Source organism: Martes martes (assembly GCF_963455335.1).
Source record: "Martes martes genome assembly, chromosome: 1".
Classification (NCBI taxonomy): Eukaryota; Metazoa; Chordata; class Mammalia; order Carnivora; family Mustelidae; genus Martes; species Martes martes.
Window position 1 is genome coordinate 212,075,012 of NC_137888.1, and position 18,716 is coordinate 212,093,727.

The 18,716-nt window shown below is 56.6% G+C and overlaps 1 protein-coding gene across 1 annotated transcript in view; it reads left to right on the forward strand.

Annotated features, from left to right (window-relative positions):
- Positions 1–4,384: 4,384 nt before the first annotated feature.
- Positions 4,385–18,716, forward strand: part of CERS4 (ceramide synthase 4) — a 31,939-nt gene continuing 17,607 nt past the window's right edge. The window contains exon 1 of the mRNA XM_080810171.1: positions 4,385–4,496. The gene's annotated coding sequence lies outside the window, so the exon portion shown is untranslated. The remainder of the gene's footprint in view (positions 4,497–18,716) is intronic.

The following is an 18,716-nucleotide window of genomic DNA, read 5'->3' on the forward strand; positions in this document are numbered from 1 at the left end:
CGGGCATGCAGGTGGGGATTGGGAGAAATGAGAGCTTCCTGGATGCCCTTGGAGTGTCGGGGTGGGGTGGAGGGGGGGATGGCAGGCACCAATGACCCAGGAGCCCGGAAGGTAGGTGGGGGGGCCCTTTCCCATCACCCCCAGGGGGCCAGGCCAGCCCTGGGGATAGGGAAGCATGGACAGTGAGTGAGGGAGTGAGAGGTGTGAGTCTGCCAGGGCTGAGGGAAGGTGAGGATCCTCTGTGTGCCCACCTGGGTGCCTCCAGCCCCGCAAAGGGAAAGAAAAGGGGGGTTGCTGGCGGAGGATAAGAGGTCAGGAGGAGCTGAGTTCAAAGCCGCCCCCTCTCTGGCTGTGTGGCCTTGGGCAGCTAACTGCACCACTCTGGGCTTGTGTCCTCCTCTGTGAAATGGGAATTTTAAATGCACCTGCTTCACAGACAGGGTTGGAGATGTTCACCTCCGTAAAGCTCCCAGCGTGTGTGCCTGGCGTCAACCCGGTCATGCTGTTCCCTGCCCAGTCATGCTGTTCCCTGCCTGGCTGCTGGGAACCTCAGGCCAGCGGGGGTGGGGGGTGGGGGGCGTTGCATCATCAACTCGAGAGGATTAGCCTGCTGCCCCTGGGGAGCTGGGAGGGCCCTTGGAGAGGCAGCAGCAGAATTGGAAGAAGACAGAGCTTCTCCAGGGAAAAAAGCGCATCTTCCTCCCTCCCGTGTCCCCACCCCTGCAGGCAGCCAGAGAAGTTAAGGCTGCTTGCGTCTGTGCTCAGACGCTTGCACACGAACACACACAAAGAAACACAGAAGCACACAGAGACCCAGACCTGGAGGCGCACGGACAAGGACACACAGACTCACAGACACGCCCAGCAGGTGCCCTTCTGAGCCTTTCCTGGACAGACTTCATTTCTCACCTTGCCTCTCCCCACCCTCCCCGCCCTTCAAGACCATCTGTGAGACACTGTGTACCAGGCCCCCTTCCTGGTGTTACGGTCACCAGGGGATCAAAATGGAACCCCCCAGCCTTGAGGGGTGAACATTTTCTGGGGGGAGGCCATCAGGCACAGGATATAAAAACCAAGAGGGAGGGGCACCTGGGTGGCTCAGTGGGTTAAGCCTCTGCCTTCGGCTCAGGTCATGATCCCAGGGTCCTGGGATCAAGCCCCGCATCAGGCTCTCTGCTCAGCAGGGAGCCTGCTTTCTCCTCTCTCTCTGCCTGCTTCTCTGCCTACTTGTAGTCTCTGTCTGTCAAATAAATAAATAAATAAATAAATCTTAAAAAAAAAAAAAAAAAACCAAGAGGGAGGAGGGCTGAGGAGAGAGCTGGGGAGGGGGACGGCAAGGAGACGGTGGGATGGGTCGTGCAGGGTGAAACTTTCACTAAAGACCCAAGAGTTGGAGGGAGGACTCGCAGCAATGCTGTTCCGGGCAGAAGGAACAGCCAGCGCGAAGTCTTCTCCACGCCCCATCCCACCTGTCTCAACCCTCCCCAGCCCTGGCTCAGGCCATTTGGATGGAGAAGCGTGGAGACAGAGGTCCCTCCGGGTATCTGCCCCCCGGATGGTCTGGTTATCCTCCATCCCACAGATGAGGACACCACAGGGCTCAGAGGGGCTGCATCACCCAGCCGAGGTCACACAGCGCAAACATGGGCCCAGGTCTGTGGGAAATGCGCCCCCCCACACCCCCCCCCGCCATTGTGAACGGAAGTCTTGGTTGGCAAAGGCTGGGCCGGGGAGGACAGTCAGCCGCAGGCCTGGGGCAACAGGCCTGGCGTGAGCTGGGCACAGAGAGGCAGTGACAAACGGACAGCTGGGATTTCAGTCCTCACCCTGCTGGGACAAGGATGCCGCAGCCCAGGAGACCACCAGAGGGGACCAGAGGTCTGGAGGGGGTGGGTGATGCAGGGGCACATGGGGGGGGGTTGGGGGTCTGACCTGGGTGGGGCCCCAGGCTGCTGATTTGGAAAGGGAGTCCAGATGGGTGTGTTGGGGGAGGGGTTCCTGAGAGCGCAATCAGGTAGGTCTCTGGGTGGGAGGATGGGGTTCTGTGTGAGGTTCCTCTTCAACAGTGATGAATGATGACACATTTGGTGGCTTAAAACAACACACATTAAAAACAAAAAACCAACCAACACACATTTATCTCATAGTTCTGGAGCTCAGAAGTCCAAAAGGGTCTCCTGTGCTAAAGTCAGGGTGTGTGCAGGGCTACGTTCCTTCTAGAAGCTCTTGGGGAGAACGCGTTTCTGGCTTCTAGGGGCACCCCCTTTGCTTGGCTCATGGTCCCCTTCTGCATCGTCTGAATCAACAGTCTAGCCTCTTCCACCTGGATCCAGGCTTCTGCTGCCCCAGTCCTACCCTCCTGTCCCCCATTCAAGCACAAAAGGTGTGAACACCTGGAGGAGAGGAGGAGGCAAGGGGCTCCCCCTCTCTCCCTCAGGTCCCAGCTTTGGGCCTCCCTAGGGTCCCCGCTGCCCCTCCCCAGACACCCCACAATGGCCTTGCCATCTCACCGCTCCTGCCAACCAGGTCCCGGCCTCCCCTGATGCCCAGAGCCCTGGCCAGTTTACCACTACATCCCTCTGGAGTCCCTCCTTTCTCTCCTGTCTGCACACCCCCCCCACCACATCGGGCCCCAGAAGCACCCACCGCAGAGTCAAAAATGAAGTCTGACTGTGCCACACATGGGAGAGCCCTGGAGGGCCTTTGGTGGCTGTCCCCTCTTCTTCACTCACCTCCGGACCCTAACTGGGCTTAATGCCCCACTCCATTCACCGGGCAGGTTCAGAGGTCACCTCCTCTAGGAAGCCCATCCTGAATACTCCATGCTCACCCATGGCGTGGGGGTAGGGGAAGGAGGGCATAAGGCAGCCAAGCAGCAGCCCAAAGGCAGAAAGCTCAGCCAGCATCTCTTCCTGCCAGCTGACCCTACCCTCCAGCCACCCCACCTCCCGCCTGAATCTCTCTCTGACCTCAGCCCACATCTCTCTCAGGGGCCTCCCCCTTCACTTCTCCAGGGATCTGCTGCTTCTCTCCTGGGGCCTGGACTCCCCCATTCCACTATGTCTCCCCTTACTATGAATAGAAACAGCTGCCGGGCTCCGAGCACCCACCGTCGCAAGGCGTTGTCGCCTTCAACGCCATAAAGCAGCTTTATGGCCCTTCCTCTCCCCGATGCACAAAGGAGCTCTTGGGGGTAGCAGCGTGGGGTGCTCTGCAGAGGGCCCTGGGGCCTGAGGGAGAAGGCTGCACACATTCGAAAAGGGAAATCACAGTCTGGTGGAGGAAACAGCAGGTGCGAAAGACGCGAAGCTGGGTCGGGAGGCGCAGGTTCACTCTCCCACGTGTAGAAATCAGACCTCAGCGATGTGAAGCAACTTGCTTGGGGCCCCACAGCCAAGAAGGCGGGGCCTTCCCCCACCTGCCCTGGATCTGCTTCAAGGAGAAGCTTGTTGTCCAAAGGTGAAGCCGCTTTTCCAGATGAGGAGACGGTGGCCTAGCCGCTCTGGAACCCCTTCCCTTCAGCCCGGAGCAGCTGGACCATGAGCCCCCCAGGTGGGACACAGGGGTTCACAGACCACCTGCGCCTCGTCCAGCATTGTCTCCCCTTCGAGGCTGGCCCAGGCTCCCCGCTCCGGGGCGCTGCTGATCCTGGGCCACTTCGCTTGCACCTGACAAGAGAGGGCCCCGGGCTACGCTCCGCCACCCCCCACGCTGCCCCTGTCCACAGCTCTACCTCCTGACCCCCGCGCCCCACCAGGGTCTGCCTGGCTGACCTCCTCTACTCCCAACCTCCCAACCGGGCAGTTGGCTCCCGCGCACGCTTCGGCCTCCCCAACCACGAACTGGGGCGTCATGGCCTGCGAGCTGGGAGACGTCTCCAGGCTTGGGGAACCCGCGGGGGCCTCTGAGGCCTGAGACGGACTGCGGGCGTCCGCCAGCAACGCCCCGCGGCGAGATCCCGCGGATCAGGGCGCGCGTCGTGTGTATGCGGATGGGCGGGTCAGAGCCAGGCCAGAAGAGGGGACCCGGGAGGGGGTCGGGCGGACGTGCCGCGAACGGAACAGAACCGTGGGCCAGACTGAGCGCGGGCCGCGCGGGGTTCAAAGGCGAGAGATAAGGCGCCGGCAAAAAGACCTGCGGCTGGATCTCCGCCAAGCGCGCCTCCCGGCGGGCCTCGGGGGCGGGCCGGGGGTGGGGCGGGGGCGGGCCGGGGGGGCGGAGCTAGGCCCGGCCGGCGGCGCGGGGCGGGGGTCCAGGAAGCGGTCTCGTTGGCGGAGAGGGCCGAGCCCCGCCAGGACCCCGCGTCCCGCCGGGGCCCGCCCCTGCCCCGCCCCTCCGGGCCCCGCCCCTCCAGGCCCCGCCCCGGTCCCCCCACCCCAGCCTACCGCCGGGCCCCACGGCAGAGGCCGCGCTGGGAGCAGAGTCCGGCGGCCGCGTGCGGGGTGCGCGCGCTCCTTCCTCTCCGCGTCCGCCGCCCGCCCCTGCCGTGCCCCCAGGTAAGCGAGCGCTCCGCGCCCCGAACGCCGCCGGGAACGCCACCCTCGCGGCGAGCCCCGGCCCCGCCTCCGCGGCCATGGCGGCCCCGGCCCCCATCATCACCCCGCCCGGGGCGGCCTCTCGGGGCTTCCCATCCGGTCCCAGGCCCGGGCCGCCGCCCCTAGAGAGACCCGCTTCCCCGAGGGTCGGCGCGCCGCGAGCGCGGAGACGAGGCTGCGACACGGGCCGGAGGGAATCGGGGCGAGCCGGCGCGGCGACGCGGGGGAGTCCGGGCGTGTGAATGCGAGCGGCGCGCCGCGAGTGTGGGTCGGGCACCGGGGAAACCATGCGGAGTACCTGCTGGGCGCCACCGACGTGCCCGCGCCGGGGATGCAGCCGGGGCCCTGACCTCGCAGCCCGGCTGCGTAGACGGCTAGCCCCCGTGTAAACAGGCTGCGATCACTCCAGCCCGCGCCGAGTGCGGGGAGGACAACCCCTCGGGGAGAGGGAGTAAGGGTCAGGGAGCGATTCTCCGAGAGGGTGTCATCCGGGCCTGAGTGGACCAGCCCGCGAGGGCTTTTGAGGCCCAGAAGCGGCAAGATTTTGAGGCAGGGCCCAGCGTGGTGTGTTTGCAGGGCAGAAAAGAGGCCAGCTTGGCTGGAGCTCCGGGAGGGAGGCTTGGAGGTGGGAAGAGGTTGGCCCGCGCCTCGAAGATGGCGGGGAGTGAGTGGATTCCATTCTCAAGTCTGGGGGGGTCACGGGGGGCGGCGCAGAGCAAAGTGAGTAACCCGGTCCTGCTGTGTCTTAGGAAGAGCCCCTGCTGTGGGCGGGAGGGATGGGAGGAAACCCGGCAGGAGGCTGCTGGTTTGGCCCCCACCGGAAGGGGTGGTGGAAAGGGGGTGACGCGGGGAGGAGGGGTGCGTTTTGGCAGAAGAACACCCTCTGCGTTCCCCGCCTGCTCAGAAGTGGGGCGTGAAGGAACCCGAGCGGAGATTTCTGGAGCTGGCAGCTGGGAGTATGCACGGGCCTTTCCTTGCTGAGATGGGGAAACTGAGGGAGACGCAGGTGGGGTGGGGCCGTCGTGGCTGAGTCTGACTTGCAAAACCTGTGAAATGCCACCTGACCGGGGAGGCTCCTGGAGACGGACTCCACACCCAGGCAAGGTCTCCGGAGGCCCAGTGCAGGGGTCAAGCCGGCTCCAGTCTAGTGACCTGAATCTCTTTTAGGGAGGCTGCCCGAGAAAGACATTCTGGAGTGTGGGGTTGCCTTTGAAGGTCCCAGGGTCCCCAGGCTCTACTCAGGCCCGTTCCAAGAGCAGCTGCCGTGAAGAAACGTGGCTGGGGCACGGGTGCCAGGAGACTCACTCAGCACACCTGAGTGCCCACAGGCCACACTGGGACCTTCCTTGCCTGCCTTCCCAGCTCACCTGCTCCCAGTGGAGGTGTCTTGAGAGGGGAGCGAAGAGGCGGTAGAAATGAGCTGGGACACTTGGTGGTGGACCTGGCCTCGTGAGCCCAGGGAAAGTTTTCCAAGCTTTCAGTTTGCCCAGTCTGTAAAATGGGTCGGTAGAACCTATCCCTGGGAGTGTTGTTCTGATCCAAGGAAACCTTGGCTAGGAAAGGGCTTGGCTGATCCCAGTGGTGGCCTCTGGCCTCGAGGGACTGGGGGAGGGCACCAGAGCCAGCAGGAGTTCGCAGCGTAATGAGCCCCCATTTCCTGCTCTGAGAAATGGGGGCGCTGTGTAACTGTGCCCACCTCCAGACCAGGGCCTTCTGCAGATGGAGTGAGTCAGGCGTGTAAAGTGTTTGGCTGGCCCAGCGCCTGGCTTGGAGTGATCACTCGGCACAGGAGTCCCTGGGCTAGTTGGCCAGGAGGTGAGGGGGGAACAGGAATGGGCCTCCCACCACCCTCGGGATGCCCACAGGAAAGCAGGCGCCCGGGGACAGTCTCCTCTTATCTGGGCACCACAGGCTGTCCTCTCTCCCGCTGTCTGGAGGCTGCCTCTGACCTTGTCCTGCCCGCTTGAGTTCGGTGCCCGCAGGCTAGTGACTTCACCTCCTTCTTGCTTCAGCTGCTTCTGTAAAATGGGACTAATAGCAGTCATCACCGCGGAGGTGAGCACAGCACCAGGCTGCTAATAAGCACCTGAATGCTAATAAGCATCCAGATGCCTGGATGTCTGGGGGGAGGGAGCCCGGAGGAGTGTGGCTGGTTCATCCCGGGGTGAGCCTCCCCAGGGTAGGCTTCTTGGAGGAGGTGATCATTGGTGGGTTACTAAGGATGACTCAGAGTGAACAGGGTGGAGAGACCAGCGTACAGAGATGTGGAGGAGCTAAGAGACCAGCCTGGAAGCAACCTCGCTGGTCCAGATGGAGGCGGGGATGAAGAAGTGCCGGGATCCTGGAGAGATCGGAAGTGGGGGTGGTGGAGCAGCGGCTGACTGGGGAGCAGGTGGTTTATAGCAGGTTCAGGTGCGTCTGAAAATTGTGATGTTGCTAAACACCCAGGCGGATGCGAGGTGCAAGGTGGGCTTTGAAGAAGCAAGCTTGGAGCTTGGGAGACATCCCCACCTGGAGGGAAATGGGCAGAGAGAGGGTGCAGGGAAACAGTAGGTGGCAAGCCAGGAGCCAGGGAGCAAGGGCTTCAAAAAGGAGGAAATGGTCAGCTCAGCTGCATTTCTGAATCCTCTGCTTGAGTAATTCAGTGAGAGGGGTCTTCCTTACTTGGCTGTCTTGCCCACCCCACCCCAAGCCATTGAGAATGGGCCCTTCTTTGCCACACGTTGAATGGGCTCAGACCAGAGTGGCATAGAGGAGGTCTTTCTCCTCCTTCGATCTCGACTTCATACCTTTGTTAATATGAGACGGTCCCACCGGTTCCCCACAATGAATGGGCAGGAGCTTAACTCTCTCCCTACCCCATCTTGGGCTCCCAATCCCATCTTTTGCTCCAGGATCCCATGACTGTGAATCTGAGGAGGGGCCAAGCCCCTGCCATCCACACCCTGGAGAGAGCCCCTCTAGCCTGTGCTTGTCCCCCCTTCCCTGCCCCCACCTCTGTCTGCCCCCGTGTCTGTCATTTATACATGCCGCACCTATGGGTGTGAAACCTGAAGGATGAGGAAGAGCCAGGTGGACATCTGGAGGAAGGGCAGTCCAAGCAGAGGCACCGGCATGTGCAAAGGTCCTCAGGCAGGACCTGGTCTGGCATGTTGGAGGTATAACAAGGAGGACAGCGTGGCTGGATCGGAGGGAGCAAGGGGGAACGTGGGCAGAGGGGCAGATGAAGAGAGCGAAGGTCTCAGGGGGCCCCAGTCCAATGACAGCAGACCCTGGGAGGGTCCTGGCTTGAAGGGTAAGAGGTTGTGGAGCCCCATTGCTTTGCAGTTTGCGGGGTGCTTTGTCCCCTAAGTGTGGGGGTCATTCCTGGAACCCTGGTGGCCCAGGAGGCTGGTAGGAGGGAGAAAGAGAATCCACCCCTTTTCCCGGTGGGCAAGTCTACCCCTTCGCGTGATGGGAGCTCCGCTGACCTTGAAGACTTCCCCGAGGAAGTGAAGCAGCCAGGGAGAGGGAGAGGGCACAGGTAGAGGGTACGGAGGCAGGGAGGGGACGGCGGGGCGAGGGGGTGGGCAGCAACAGTGACCCGGTGGGCAGGCCAGGCAGGGCACAGAGCTCAATATGGAACAGGATGCTCTCAGGGAGGGGGACGGAGATGGCAGGTGGCAAAAACCAATGCAACTGTATATCGAGGATGGTCCCGCCATCAGCCTGCCAACATTCCCTTTCCAGGTGGAGGAGAAAGGACCCAGCCCCCCACTCCCTGCATGCCTGTGGGCGAGGGCCTGGTTGCCTGGGTCTGGTCCCCCTTCTCACCCTCACCACTGACCCAGGCGTGTCCCCAAACCTTAGCAGCTTCAGATGCTTTAATGAGAGGATTCGGACACTTGGACTCCGGAACGGAGATCGGTGGTCCCGCTGAGCCAGGACTCTGTGGCTGCCCCTGTCCTCCCCACCCCACCCCTCTCCAAACTGGGGATGGGTGCGCCTAAGGGCAGCTCCCTTTGGCCCCGGCTCAGCTATGACAATGATCCTGGCAGGCACCATGGAGCTACAGCTGGAGGGAGGGAGACTGACTCCCCTCTTAGATTCAGGGGACAAGGACAGAGACAGAAGGGGAGAGTAGGCCAGACTCCGGCCTCTGGATCTCATTTTTCCATCGGTGATGTTGACTGGGGTGGGCCTTAATATACGGCTGTCACCTCCCTGCCCTCACGTCTTCCCACATGCCCCTCTGTTCCAGCCCTGTGAGCTTCGTCTGGATCACTTGAAGCTACTGCCCGTGGCCCAGCCTGAGGGCCTTTGTATAGCCTGTTCCCTTTGGCTAGAGTGGTCTATGCCCATGGCTTCCTCATCTCTTTTCTCAAGCATCACCTTTTTTTTTTTTTTTTTAAGATTTTATTATTTATCTGACAGAGAGAGAGCCAGAGAGCACACGCTGGGGAAACAGCTGGGGGTGCAGAGCAGGCTCCCCACTGAGCAGGGAGCCCGATGCGGGGGCTCTATCCCAGGACCCAGGGATCATGACCTGAGCCCAAGACAGATGCTTTACCGACCGAGCCCCCTCAAGCATCACCTTCTTTTTTAATTTTTATTTTTTTTAAAGATTTTATTTATTTATTTGACAGAGATCACAAGTAGGCAGAGAGGCAGGCAGAGAGAGAGAGAGAGAGAGAGAGGCAGAAGCAGGCTCCCTGCTGAGCAGAGAGCCCAATGCGGGGCTCGATCCCAGGACCCTGGGATCATGACCTGAGCCGAAGGCAGAGGCCTTAACCCACTGAGCCACCCAGGTGCCCCAAGCAGAGAGTAGGCAGAGAGGCAGGCAGAGAGAGAGAGAGAGAGAGAGAGAGAGGCAGAAGCAGGCTCCCTGCTGAGCAGAGAGCCCAATGCGGGGCTCGATCCCAGGACCCTGGGATCATGACCTGAGCCGAAGGCAGAGGCCTTAACCCACTGAGCCACCCAGGTGCCCCAAGCATCACCTTCTTAAGGAGACCAGCCTGACCTTCCCATTTAAAATCACAGCCCCCACTGCCCAATTCCTGATCTCTTTTCCCTATCCTGTTTTTCTTTCCACTACGGGGCATAATGAAATCAATTAATAAAACGTATAGTATTTGCCACCCCTAACCCTCACCCTGTCCTGGACCTCAGCTCCGGGCGCACCGGGTACAGCAATGACAAGGAGGCAGCCTTTGCAGACAGGTGGGGTAACCTTTGCATCCCAGCCCCCTGCCTCCTCCTTTGGGCCCTTGGGTGAATCTGTGCCTCAGTTTACACAGCTGCAACATGGGGATGACAGAAGCAGTTGGTGGCAATTTAGACCCCGAGGCAGGACACTTAGAACTTTCCCCCACAGAGTCCTAGAATTTTCCACAAACGTATCGAGAGTGGGGGGAGGGGGGCAGAGCCTTTCTAAGGAGGTCCTGTGTTTTCCCCTCTTCATAGATTTCAAAGCTTTCACTTTTGAGTAAGAAGGAAATTGTTTTGATAGACCATGAACGCCGGGCGAATGCCATGACCCTTTAGGGTGCTTCATTTCTAACACCGACATCCGGTTTCTCCTCCACTGAGAGTTGAGAGGTCCCTTGGGTCTGCAGACTGAGGCGGTTCTGAGGGGGGGGGTGGGTGCCAGGTTATACCCATGCCCGTGCTTCCTCTAGGGTCGTTCTTCCTGGCAAAGGGCTGGTGGTGAATTTTGAAGCTTGTAGCCTTTTTTTACGCCCTGAAACTTATGTAACTCCCGAGAAATATTGCGATGCAGGGAATAGGGATTGCTCGTTAAATCCAAGAGCCTGTGGGTCGGGCTCAGGGAACGAGGTCTCTCGCTTACATGCCCGAGTGGTTGGTCCCCCGTTCGGTGAAGCTGGCTGTTGGGGCTGCAGATTTTCAGAGCACTTTCCAGGGAGGGTGGGGCCGTGGGTACCCTTCAGAGCCTTGGCTTTGGCATTGATGACATGTCAAAGATGCTTGCAGTAACTTCTGGATTGAGACAGGACCAAGCCAGAGGGCAGGAGCTGCTTACCTGTTTCAACCTGTTTCAACCTTGGGCGGTAGAGGTAGGACTGAGTGAACACACCGATTAAACTTCTGGAAATAGGTGAAGAGGTCGTGCCTTGGGACCTTGGGAAATCCAACCGGTACATAAGTCACTTGCACAGCGTTGCTCAAATACTGCCTAGAGATTGGGTGGAGAACATTTAGAAACCATTACTATGTGGACATTTGAAGCCACTGGTTTTCATCTGGAGTAGCTCATTCTTGCCCGGGACACACAGACTGGATGTCTCTATTATTCCTGAAACATTCTGGAAGCACTGCCCTTTGTACATTTCAGTAGCATCTTCTTTGTAGCCGGCGGAGGCATTCTTCATTGCCTTACCTGTGCTGATGTAACCCGGGTCTTGTCTTCTGAGGAGGTCTTGCTGGAACCGAGGCCTGAGTTGGAGCTGACAGTGGACACAACCAGGAATCAGACCCCATTGACTGCCCTCCCAGAGCCCCCCGCCCCGTTCTTTGGGAAGATAGATAGAGATACATCGTTACAAGGCAGAATAAAGCAGACCGAATGGAGAGCCCATGGGGCAGCCCAGAAGTCTCGGAAGGCTTCCTAGAAGCAGCAACAGGCAGGCTACTTACTTTGAAGGGTTGGAGAAATGGCGAATAGTGACTCAGGCCGAGGAGATATCCGGGGATTGCATTAGGGTGATGTTCCTGAAATCTGACCGGACCCCTGGAATCTGGCCACGGACCCTGGCTGAGAACCATGGATGTGGGTGGGTGGTGTCTGCAGGAGGTCCCTGGGGGACCAGGTCGGGGGTGGGGGTGTGGGGAAGGGAGGCTTGTCCTTTGAGCTGTGTGCTGCTGAGGGTGGGGACGAGCGCTCAGCCTGCCTGCACCCCCCCAGCCGCATCTGTGTGCTTCCCATCTGAGAGGAGGGGCTGCCCTCAACGGTCGGTCATGGTCATCATGGTCATCATCGGAGAGGAAGTGCAGCTTGGCCTCTAGTTACGCAAACACCTCTGGTCCTTAAAGGGCCCACGGACAGCCTGGCATTCTGGCAGGGGGTGCCCTTCTCTGCTCACCCCAAGAGGTTTGGGACCCCAGCCTGGGCCTCCAGAGGGCAACCAGCGCTCACAGGCGCCCTGCACAGGCTCCATCCCCTTTCTGGGCAGGCAGACAGGATGGTGAGAGTTTCACAGAAGGAGCTGCTGGCCAGAGACCACCCCCCAGGAGCAGATCTGCCCAGGTGTGTGGACCTGAAGTTCACGGTTGGCAGCTGTGTGATCCGGAACCTGGACAAGGGCATGGGCCCACGTTCAGAAGCATGGCAGCGGGGGCAAGGAGGCAGTGCCTGGGGGTGCTGGGGCTCCAGAGCCCTCGAGGCCCTGCCCTTCCCCATCATCACCCCTTTTTGCATTCAGAAGGCACCTTCTCGGAGTCCCACATCTGGAATTCGCCCACAAGGGCTCTTCTTGGCCCCACCCACCGCCAGGCTGCATGTCCCCAAATTCCTGTCCAGGCAGGGAGCTCCCAGATCAGTTGCCCACCCCAACATCCTCGACCCCCCTGCCCTTGAAGCTGTCCCTACCCAGCCCTGTCTCAGCCACTGAGGAGCTCTTGGGGCAACATTTCCGTCACCTTTGAAACCCAAGGACAGCCCACGCTCAAGGAGGAGTCACAGAATTGGCTCCCTTCTGGTGACCTCGCAGCCGGAGCCGCCCACGCCCCCACTGTATCTTAAGGCCTAGGTGACAGGCACTTGCCACCCTCCCCCTCAAACAAGGAGAACTCTGACCGACTGGACTGGCAGGACTAAATGTCATCTTGTTTTCATTGTATCTGTCTTACGGCCACTGTCGGGCAGTGACATTGACTTTCTCTTTAGGAGAGGGAGGGAAAGTTTCTTCTGAAAATAAACATGCTTAAAAACAAAGCGAGCCTTTTGGAGGAGATTGGTGGGTGCATAGTGCACAGATGGGAGAGGCTGGGGCCGACGAGTGACCGGGCTGTGGGAGAGTTGGAGGGGAGGGATGGAGGGGAGGGCCCCTAATCCGGCCCGGGGACACTGAGCAGGGCTTCCTGGCCAACAAGGGTGAGAACGGAGTCTTGAAGAATCAGAAGGCATTTGGCAGGCAGAAAGGGCGTGACTGGTAGGGGAACAGCCCGGGCACAGCGCTGTGGGGGGCAGGAACGTTTGCAGGATTTCAAGCCAAGGCTGTGATTGTTAGGTTAGAAGGGCAGCCCGGGCAAAACCCAGAGGCTGGGAGCCCAGGGAGGAAGCCCCAGTTAGTGACATGAGAGGGGAGGGGGTCGCTGTGGGCCATGAGTGGGAAGGGACCCGCTCGGTGGTCACGTGGCAGGCGGACGCCGTTGCAGCAGGCGAGGAGGGGCCGAGCGGCCTGGCTGTGCGCAGTGGACTCCGGGACAACTCCCGGATTCCTGTCCGCAAAGGCTGGGTGGAAGGTGGGATCTTGGCCAAGAAGCCCGGGGAGGAAGAGCGCACACTCTGGTGCAGGGTGACTTGATCTTGATCGTGGTGTGTCTGGGCAAGGAGCAGTCAGGTGCTCCCGGCTTAGCAGGTTTGTTGGGGGGGGGGGACACCTGGGAGCTCCGGGAATCGGAAACCCACATGCACGGGCGCCCATGGCAGCTCCCAGGCGCGTGCGATTTCCAGGCACAGCAGATGGCAGTGGGGGTCCAGGACTGGATTGGGGGCCAAAGGGGAGGAAAACCAGCGTGGACTAGAGACAGAACCGCAGAGAGGGGAACCAGGACGCTACAGTTCTTGGAAGGAGTGGTGGACAACGGGTCCCATATGCGATAGGGGGTCATGAATACATAGACAAAGAATTGGCCACGGCGATTGGTCATGGAAGGGCGGGGGGCGTGTGTCCCCAGGGAACTAGGCAGAGTGCAAAGCAGACAGGTGGAGATGGAGTGGAGCCCGGGCTTACGGGCAGGCTCTGCTTTCCAAGAATGCCGGAGGAGCTGAGGTTCCGTGAGCCTGGGTCCACCGGGAAGGCCTAGTGGTGTAGAGCGGAGTTCAGATGCAGCTGTGTGACCCGGGTAGATGACTCAGGGTCCCTGAGACTCCGTTCACCCATGAAATAGGGACGCTGGGGCACCTGGGTGGCTCAGTGGGTTGAGTGTCTGTTCATTTCAGCTCAAGTCATGATCTCAGGGTCATGAGATCAAGCCCAGCGTGGGGCTCTGCTGGGCATGACGCTTCGTGAAGATGCTCTCCCTCTCCGTCTGCCCCTCCTCTTCTCCCCCGCCTCCCCACCGCACACGCATTCTCTCTCTCTAAAGGAAAAAGGAAATATGGATGCTGACAGCATCTTCCTCAGGGCATGTCTAACAACATTTCCGAGGTAGGAAGGCAGGGCACTTGGCACAGGGCCTGTCGTGGGTAAACCTCTCTGGGTGGCACCTGGCATAGTACCAGCGCCCCAGGTACGTTGGGCAATCCCTGCTACAGGTGTGGGCAAGGGCTGCTGTCCCAGAAAGCAGCCTGGCTTTTGGGGCTCCTTGGCCCTACCTGAACCTGCCTCTATGCCGTCACCAGGAAGTGGCAGCGGGGCCCAGTGGGCAGCTGGTGGGAAAGAGTAGGGCAGGTGTTAGACCAGGTTGGGTGGAGAAGGTGCCATCAGAGTGCGACCTGGAACCCACAGTTGTCTCCGCCCTGGAAGGTGGGTAGTGGCATTGCTGGAGGGGATGATTGTGATTGGGAATCGGTTTCGTAATGACGAGCTGGGGTGGGGAGCTGGTTGACAGCTAGAAACGTCACCTCTGAGCCCATATCTCCTCCGCCAACCACCCCTTCAGCAGAAACCTTTATTTTCCTTTTGTACTAATACGATTTTCTGTTTAAAAAGTCACCTTTAATGTTTACACTCCCTAAACTCTTATTCAACCTTAAAAGGAAGGACATTCCGGGGACACCTGGGTGGCTCAGTGGATTAAGCCTCTGCCTTTGGCTCAGGTCATGGTCTCAGGGTCCTGGGATCGAGCCCCGAATCGGGCCCTCTGCTCAGCGGGGAGCCTGCATCCCCCACCTGCCCCCCGCCCCACCTGCTGCTTTGCCTACTTGTGATCTCTCTCTCTCTCTCTGTCAAGTGAATAAAATCTTAAAAAAAGGGGGGGGGCGCCTGGGTGGCTCAGTGGGTTAAAGCCTCTGCCTTCGGCTCAGGTCACGATCTCAGGGTCTCAGGATCATGATCTCATGATCCCAGAGCCCTGCATTGGGCTCTCTGCTCAGCGGGGAGCCTGCTTCCTCCTCTCTCTCTGCCTGCCTCTCTGCCTACTTGTGATCTCTCTCTGTCAAATAAATAAATAAAATCTTTAAAAAAAAAAAACAAAAACACCTGCTACAACATGAATGAACCTTGAGGACATTATGCTCAGTGAGGGACACCAGACACAGAAGGACACACTGTATGATTCCGCTTACAGGAGGCACCTAGAGTCGTCAAATCCATAGAAACAGAAAGCAGAGTGGAGGTGACCAAGGGTCAGGGGTGGAGGAGTGGGAGGTTAGTGACAGAGTATCAGTTTTACAAGATGCAAAGAGTTCTGGAGACGGATGGTGGTGATGGTCGCCCAGTGATATGACCATACTTAAGACCACCAATCTGTACACATAGGAATAGTTAAGATGGTATATTTTTATGTTATTTGTATTTGACCACAATTTAAAAATTAGAACACCCGGTGGCTCAGTTGGTTAAGCGGTTGCCTTTGGCGCAGGACATGATCCTTGCATCCTGGGATCGAGCCCCGCATCAGGCTCCCTGCTCAGCAGGGACTCTGCTTCTCCCTCCCCCAGTCTTGTGTTCTCACTTGTTCTCTCTCTCTCTCTCTCTTTACCTCTCAAATAAATACAATTTTAAAAAATAATAAAACAATAAAAATTTACGTTGCTGTGACATTCCTTGTAAAAATCAGTGAATCACAAAACAAGCAGACCAGCTCCTCCCTTCCCTGACTTCCTGACGCAATAACTCTGAGCATAGACTACATCCTTATGGCCTATTTCCGTGAGTTCATGTACATATATGTAGCTGTGGGAAAAAATACAGAGCCTTCAATGCTTTAAATATTTTTTCCTGCCCACATTCTTCTTCCTTTCTCTTGTTGGGCCTGTTAGATCTTCTGATAGTCCCAAAGGTCACTGAGACTGTGTACTTTTTTTTTTTTCCCCAATTGTGGTAAAACATACAAAAGATAAAATTTACCATTTTAAAAAATTTACCATTTTATTCATTTTTAAGTGTGCTACTTAGTAGCCCTAAGTCCCTTCACAGCATTGTGCTGATGGCACCCCTATTTCCAGATGGCGCTTGTTTTTTTTTTAAGATTTTGCTTTTAAATAATCTCTACACCCAACCTGGGGCTAAAATTTACAACCCTGACATCAGGACTCACAGGCTCTACCAGCAAAGCCAGCTAGACACCCCAACGTTGATTTACTTATTTAATTTTCTTTTTAAAATCTCTGCATCTATCATGGGGTTCAAACTCAACGACCCCAAGACCAAGAGTTGCATGCTCTAATTTGTGAGCCAGCCCAGCCTGGCATCTCCCAGATGACACATTTCTTTTTTTTCTTCCTTTTTTTTTTTTTTTAAGATTTTATTTATTTACTTGACAGAGATCACAAGTAGCCAGAGAGACAGGCAGAGAGAGAGAGGGGGAAGCAGGCTCCCCTCCGAGCAGGAAGCCCAATGTGGGGCTTGATCCCAGGACCCTGAGATCATGACCTGAGCCGAAGGCAGAGGCTTAACCCACTGAGCCACCCAGGCGCCCCACCAGATGACACATTTCTATTCCATCTTTGTTTTTTCTTCTCTGTTCTTCAGTTTGAATGTTTGCTATTACCTAGCTCCAGATTTGTTAACTCTTCAATCATCTCTGATTGCTATCAAGCCCATGTGTGATTTTGTAATTGCAAGTATTGCATTTTTGCAGTTTTAGAATTTACATTTGGTTCATTTTTTTTACCTTTCCACTGAGGTTTCTTTTTTTTTTTTTAAGATTTTATTTATTTATTTGACAGATAGAGATCACAAGTAGGCAGAGAGGCAGGCAGAGAGAGAGAGGAGGAAGCAGGCTTCTCGCTAAGCAGAGAGCCTGATGCGGGGCTCGATCCCAGGACCCTGAGATCACGACCTGAGCCGAAGGCAGAGGCTTTAACCCACTGAGCCACCCAGGCACCCCTCCACTGAAGTTTCTTATTTGTTCGTTCATTAGGAGCTATTTTTTTCCTTCCCATCCTTGAATAGATTATAATAGCTGCTTCAAAATCTGTATCTGCTCCTTCCAACATCTTGGTCGCCTCAGATATTAGTCCCTGTTAATTTCCTTCTGTCTTGAGTATGGTTCGTGTTGTCTTGTTTCTCCAAAGATCAAGTAATTTGGGGTTGTATTCTGGACATCATCAAGATGTTATCGTGGAGACTCTGGATTCTGTTATGTTCCTCTGGAGAGCACTGAATATATATATATATTTTTTTTTTAATCAGGCAGTTAACCTGTCTGGACTCAGGCTCCAAAGTCTGTTGTCCTCATGGTGGGTGGCAGGTGAAATCTCTCTCCCTTTCTCTTAGCCTTAGCTGGCCTGGTTGGAGTCTGCCCTGCACACGCATGGTTCAGGGCTTAGCAGGAGACGTGCACAGACCTTTTGTGTAGAATTTGGAACTTCCTTTTTCGGACTCGCTCCCTTTCTTCATGTTCCAGCCTGTTGTTAAGCAATTGTGATCTCTCTGGGCTCTTCTCATTTTTCAAGCCAGTTTCTATTTCCAGCAAAGAGCAGTACAAATGTGAAACCCACCTCCCATATGCCAGGTATAGACTCCCCTCCAACTACTACCTCTTTGGGGTCACTCTAGAGCAGTCCCGCCTGGTAGAACTTTCTACAAGGATGGAAATGTTCCATACCTGCACAAATCTGGTGGCCACAAGCCACGTGTGGCTCTTGAGCAGAGAAATTTTGCTGTGTGCAACTGAGGAATTGAGTTTGAAATTGTGTTTCATTTCAGTTCATTGCAATTCAAATAGTCCCATGCTGCTGATAGCTACCATGTGGGGACATCACAGCACCCGGGCTTTCAAGTAGTCTGTTTTTGTGTGTCGGCCAGGGTTTCTGGTTGTCTCCAATGGGGCTGGTCTGAAGCAGCTGACTCTGACTTAAGTGGAATCCGAGCTCTCCTGGTGCTTTTCCATTGCCTAAATGACGTATGGGGCCATTAGTGGCTCCCCGCATTTTGTTTTTATTTTATTTTTTTAACTCCCTGAGCCCCCCCTCCCACTCACTCAAGTCAATGAGCATAATGTTCCTCCTCTTGTTTCCCCTTTGGTGATTTTTTAAAAAGATATATTTATTTATTTCAGAGAGAGAAGACATGAGCAGGATGGGGAGAGGGTGAGAGAATCCCAAGCGGACTCCAAGGCACGGAGCTGTACATGGGGCTGGATTTCACGATATCAAGAGCATTACCTGACCTGAAACCAAGAGTCAGTTGCTTAACTGCACTATCTGGGTGCCCCTCCTTTGGTCGTTTTTTAAAATTAATAATTGGGGGCACCTGAGTGGCATAGTTGGTTAAGCATCTGACTCTTGATTTCAGCTCAGGTCACAATCTCAGGGCCATGAGATTGAGCCCCCCGTTGAGTTTTGTGCAGGGCATGGAGCCTACCTAGGATTCTCTCTCTCCCTCTTCCCCTTTCAAAAAAATTTAAGTGTTGTAAAATACACATGACATAAAACTTACCATCTTGACCATTTTTGAGTGCACAGTTTAGTATTGATATATTCACATTGTTGTGCGTCCCTCTCCAGAACTTTCTCATCTCCCCAGTCTGAGATTTTGTCTCCCCATCCCTTCCCCCCACCCCTGGCACCCACCATCCACTTCCTGTCTGTACAGATGGATCTCTTTAGGGACCTCCTGTGAGCGGAATCCTACAGTGTCTATCTTGCTGTGACTAGCTTCCTCAAAGGACGTCCTCAAGGTCCATCCATGATGTATTTTCCTCTGCCTTTTGGACTGTAATGTAAGATTTCTTCGCATGGAGCCCTGAGGTTTCCAGTCCCCAACTGTTAGACATCCAGATTGCAATTTTTCCCTGGAGGGGAGAGAGGGATGGACTCCATAAGGGCACCGGGAAATTCAGGGAGTGATGGAT